At 41.2% G+C, this 5,509-nt stretch overlaps 1 pseudogene; it reads right to left on the minus strand.

Moving 5' to 3' along the window:
* Positions 1–1,965: 1,965 nt before the first annotated feature.
* Positions 1,966–2,081, minus strand: LOC111743481 (annotated as a pseudogene).
* Between the last annotated feature and the right edge of the window lie 3,428 nt (positions 2,082–5,509).

Below are 5,509 nucleotides of genomic sequence, written 5' to 3' on the forward strand. Positions count from 1 at the left end.
CGTTCTCTAATGCAATCAACTCGGGGGGCGAGAAAGGGGATAGAACTTCGATCTTTGCAATCTGTTTACTGGGCTTTTAGACATTTTGTCAACTGTAAGTTACCTGGATTTGAGTTTTACTTGGTGGTATTTTATGAAATTGCATAGGTCAAACCAATTTCAGTTTCAAATATGAACGTAACTACAAGTTCCTCGTGTCTTAATTAGAGGTCATCAACTCCTTTGTAAAGTGGTCCCTGTCAGATTTGCCTCTGGGTAATTTGGGGAGTTCAGTGAAGCTTAAAATGAAGGATTTGATAGTCAGTTTTGAAAAAAGTCGTATTGTTTTGTTCTTCAGCAAACAATGGGTAGCCCAGACTCCAATTAAGAGCAGTATTCAAATGATTTTAGATTTGCATATTTGAATTGGCCGTCTTTGGGAAGGAGAGACCAGGCCATGCAGTTTTCCAATTATTTAGAGCAATTAGAGGAGATGATCAGACACTTCTGAGGTCTCATTAACGGGCGTGTCGGCTGCTCCGACATCTTCCAAGATCACAGTGGCAACTGGGCCTGGCCGCCCACATTTGCTTTTGGGAGACTTCTGTAGACAGTGACTCACTTCGAGTTAAACAAAGCTAGCTATTTTCACAGCCTATTTCTACTATGCCTCTGAAAAGTCATTCATTACTGCTGTTTTTTTTTTTTTTTTTTTGTAAAATATACATTGTAAATACCCATGTCTTTTTCGACTTAAAAGCTCTCTAATTTTTGTTTCAGCTCAAAACCCATCATCATCTCGGCCCTTAATACCAGGCCACAGTAATTTCCCAGCAATAAAACTCAGTGCTTAGAAAACTAACTTTTGGGCAACGAGGTTTCCGGCATTCTAAATTTCGGTGCGTTCAACTATAATCACCTTTTTGTTGATGATAAGCATTTTAATAGATCAGAATTACACTAGCAAAAGTCCTCCAGCTGGCAGAAGCATCGTCTTAGCTCTGTTTGCTATTGTACTTGGTATCACAGTTTCCAAATTTAGAAATTTCCTCTGTAATAATGGCCAAGCCTCCCATTCTGGCACAGCCTCCAAGCCACCCTCAAACCACTGAGCAAAGTGGCAGCCTCCCTTCTGTTGGCTGTGCTGCCTCACCAGGCAGTGGCTTGCTCTCTCTCCGTGTAGCCCCAGACCCAAGGACATACTTACCTTCCAAAATCTAGATTTTTAAATGAGCAAAATAGTCATCCTCAAGCATTTTCTAGGTTCCCTTTTCATCCCCAGAGGCAGAGTGGACAGGGAACTGGCTTAGATGAGAAGATGTAGCATTTGTTGACTTCCGTGTCGGGCCAGCGGTACATCGCCTCTCTACCCTTAATCTTTTCATCTGCCAAAATAGCAATGATAATGCTTCATACTTGCCCTTTCTACGGCATTCAGTTGCCCTAAGATCTGAATGAGGTGGTATTCATAAAACAGTTTTAGAAATGGTGGTCCTATCACGTGCTTTCTCACACGGGCACAAAATCCTTGATCCGTTTCCAAAACTCTGTAACAGGAAGGCGTCGAGGTGGCACTGCTCAGTGGTTCAGAGTGCGGGTCCTGGGGCCAGCCTGCTGGGTTGGAATCCCTGCTTCATCATGTACTCACCATGTGACCTTGCGATGTCATTTAATCCTGCTGCTCCTCAGTTTCCTCCTCCAAGGTAGTAAAAACAACAATAGGATCTACACAAGGGGTTTTATGAGCATTAAAAGAATAAGAGATACAGAGCCATGCCTAGCACAGTAAATGCAACATGAACGTAGGTTAAGCTTCAGAATAAAACAAAACTTTCTTGACAGGCTTGAGGGAGTTGAGTGGGGGCCTGGGGTGTGTCGTTAGCTACTCCAGGGTTTTCCCAGGTACCAACCTTTTAAGCCACATCTTGGTTCTGCCACATTTTTGAGCTCACAGTTTTTTATTTTTATTTTTTAAATTATTATTTATGCCTACAGCACCTGGTCTTCCTAGGTGGTCTCCCATCCAAGGACTAACCAGGCCCAACCCTGCTTAGCTTCCGAGATCAGACATCGGGCTTGTTCAGGGTGGCATGGCTATAGACCATGGACCGTGGCTCCACTGGGGCATGAACTCAGGACCTTCTGCATGTAAAGCAGACGTGCTAACCGCTACACTATGGAACCACATCCTCACAGTTTTATTTTAAGACAGAGGCTTTGTTAGGTAGCCTGATCCTAGATGTATTAAACCCAGGCCAGTCTGTCATATTTCATTTTAAGAGCATGAGGCTATTCAGCATAGGTCTTGAGCAAGCTGGGTAGGGTCTCTCCAAGTCCCCAGTTCAGCAAAACTTCGGGAGTTAGGAAGGCAAGAAATGAGAAGAATTCCTAAGCATATAAGCCACCTTAGAAACGTCTCTATGATGCCATGAAGCTTGGCTGAATCTAGTCATATAACTTAGTGCAGAACCAAGTAATGCTGGAGAAGAATCTGACCGAGATTGTAGCTCCCAAACTAATGATTTGTGTATTTTGGATAAATGGCAAATAATATGTTTGTATAGCTATGTCTCGAATATTGCATGGGACGTATGTACGCCAAGATAAATTATATAGCATTTATCTGAAATTCAAATGTAACCGACATTCTGTATTTTTATTTGCTAAATCTGGCAATCCTTGATAATAGAATTTACCTCCGATGCTTTGAGGATTAACATTATATGGGTAGAATGCCCAGCAAAATCTTAACATCTAATATGTGTTTAGTTAATAGAGGTATCTCTTAAAATAAATGGGAAACAATTTGCTAGTTACTTTAACAACTGTTGGGGTTAACCAGCCTTGATTTTTGCTTATTAAAAATAATTAAACATTCATTTGAACAAGTCTCTACTTCTATCAGTTATTATAGTTAGATCTTATCTACCCTTTCAGACCTTGAGAATGCTGGTAATTTCATTTCTACATTTTGCTGTGAATGTTCAGTAAATTAAAAAGAGATTCACGTACACTAAACTTTGAAGAATCAAATATCCAACCAACCCTTTCTTATTTTTCCTGTTACTGAAAGTATGGCTTATTAAATTATTGAAAAATATCTCCTTTCTAATCAATAGCTTTTACCTTCCTGGTTCCAGAATGGTATACTACCAGGCCTACTTTAAGAAACGCCCCTGCTACCAGATATTTTGTAACCAGGAATGGAATCACACCGTGAATGTGAGGTGGTCATAGCTTTGATCTACTCTGGGTGCAAAAATGGTCTGAGTTGAACTTTCATTGGGAAAGAGATTTTCATCAAAAGACTGACGCCCAAGTGGAAAAACTCAGTAGGTTCTCTGTGCCTCTTGTGAGAGCTCCAAATCTCATGGAAAATGACCAGGGGCTGCAGTGCCAGTCAAACAGCCAACCCTGTCCTAAGGGAGAGGTCACACTGCGTGCTGATGGGCTGGAGACTGCCCCTGAGGGAAGATGAAAGTGTGCGTAAGATCCTGAGTTTTTTGCTGTTTTCGTTTTTGTTTTTGCTTTTGCAGGACTCCATTCTATGCTCGAGGCCGTGGTCGTTATGATGAATTCTTTCTTGCTCACTGTACTTAACTCGCCATCATCCGTTCTCATCCATGTGCTCTTTCCTCCTCTTCTCATTCTGCCCTCCCTGCATCTAATACCAAACAGGGTCGGCTGCCAGAGGCACTGTGTAGAGAACAGCTTCCAGGGGTCCTGAGGAGTCGAGCCTCTGCCTTATAATTCAGTTGCTGATACTAGATGAACAGCCCTCATGCTATTGCTTTAATTAAGCTGGTTCTTTACATACCAACCGCAACTTCCAGAAGTATTCATGGAGATTTGCCGGCTCACGCATTATTTCCCACAGCCCCCAAATATCTTATGTTTCCATTTGTTTACTCTTTGAGCAGAAAAAAAAAGAAAGGCAATTTGATGACAAAAAATATATATAATTTTAAGTAAATGTGGTCTTTTGGAAGAAGTTCTAGAGCTTTCTTAAATGTAATATAATAACAGTTATCAACCTTGAAAGCCTTCAGGGCTCTGGGCTTCTGTTGCCATTTTTAACTTTGCCTGCCCCCGGTTGGTTGTTCTGCTGTCTTGCCATCATTTCTTTCCAGGGAAAAGACTTCCACAAGCCGTTTTTGGAGACCTGGCCCCAGAGACCGTCCAAATGTGTCCCCATTGGGTCTGAGCGAGAACACAGCAATTCGAGTTCTAAGTGTGTGAATTACAGCAGCTGACGGGAAAAATGTGTAACAAAAGTTCTATAAATTGATCACTTTTTGATAATTGCAGTGCTTGTCAATGAGAAGAAGCTCGATGATGTATAGCTTCTTCTCAATTTCACTCGTTTGAGTCGTCTGGCAAGCCCTCTGTTTCGCGTGGAGTGTCCCTCGCAAATATTTTTACCACGCGAGGCATCAGCAGCCTACCACAAAATGTTTTACAAACCTTTTATTTCCAAGCCTAACTAAATGGTTTTAAATGGGATAAAAATGTGATAAATTCATTGCCAAATGTTGTATATTTTTCTTTATTGACATCAGTCCTCATGGTAGTGATAACCGTACGTGTCCATATCACAGGAAATAGCAGGGTCGTGAGAAAGACTGTGAAGCAGCCGAGAGAGAATTCAGGCCGGTTCACTGCATCCCAAAAGAGGACCGTAAGGTGACACAGCACGTTGGCGAGAGGCAGAACCGGGGTCAGATCTGTGACTGCTGTCCCAGTCTATGCTCTCCCAACTCTGCTCTGCAGAAATGTGTGTGTTTTCTGTTTTCACTGAGTTGTATATTTGAACAAATTCTATTTGCAAATAATGCTAAGATAAATGCTTAGTTCACTCTTAAAATATCGGGAAGTAGGCATCAGAAGTATGCGTTGCGGCGAGGGGGACCTTTTGGAATATATTTATTAAACGATCACAAGAAGCCCCTTAAGGCATCCATGAGTGAATTTCACACGAAGCCACCTATCACCTGTGATAGAATTACATTTCAGAGTTAGTATCTTGGGGACTCAACTCTAGCTTAAGCCACCGATCGTAATCATACGTCAGTATTCCCTCTCATTGCTTTCGATGTGCTCACTTAGGTATGTTTGTCACACTGTGCTACATTTTGCGATTTCATTAAACAATGACTCTTACCTCTGATAAAAATTAGATATTCATATCTCTCTATGTAAAATAAAAATACACTATTAATTATTTAATAATAATAAAACCAAAACGATAAAGTAAACAAACCCCGAAAGCATGGGAATCGCAAACTTGACTTTCTTGTCTTTCTGGCCGATTACGAAATGTGTTGTTTACAAAGTGTGGTCTCTTAAGTAAACCCTTTCTTTTCGCTACCACTCTGAGATTTGTTGTTAACCTTTCAGAGTTCAAATGTCATCCTCCCCATTGAAGTCACTGCTGACTGTTACATAGTAACTTCACCTCCGACCATCAGCGAAGAAAAGAGATACGTATTCACAAAATACTTAGAAATTGTCAGAAAAATCAGAAATTTCG

This window comes from Pteropus vampyrus, unplaced genomic scaffold (assembly GCF_000151845.1).
Source record: "Pteropus vampyrus isolate Shadow unplaced genomic scaffold, Pvam_2.0 Scaffold114, whole genome shotgun sequence".
Classification (NCBI taxonomy): domain Eukaryota; kingdom Metazoa; phylum Chordata; class Mammalia; order Chiroptera; family Pteropodidae; genus Pteropus; species Pteropus vampyrus.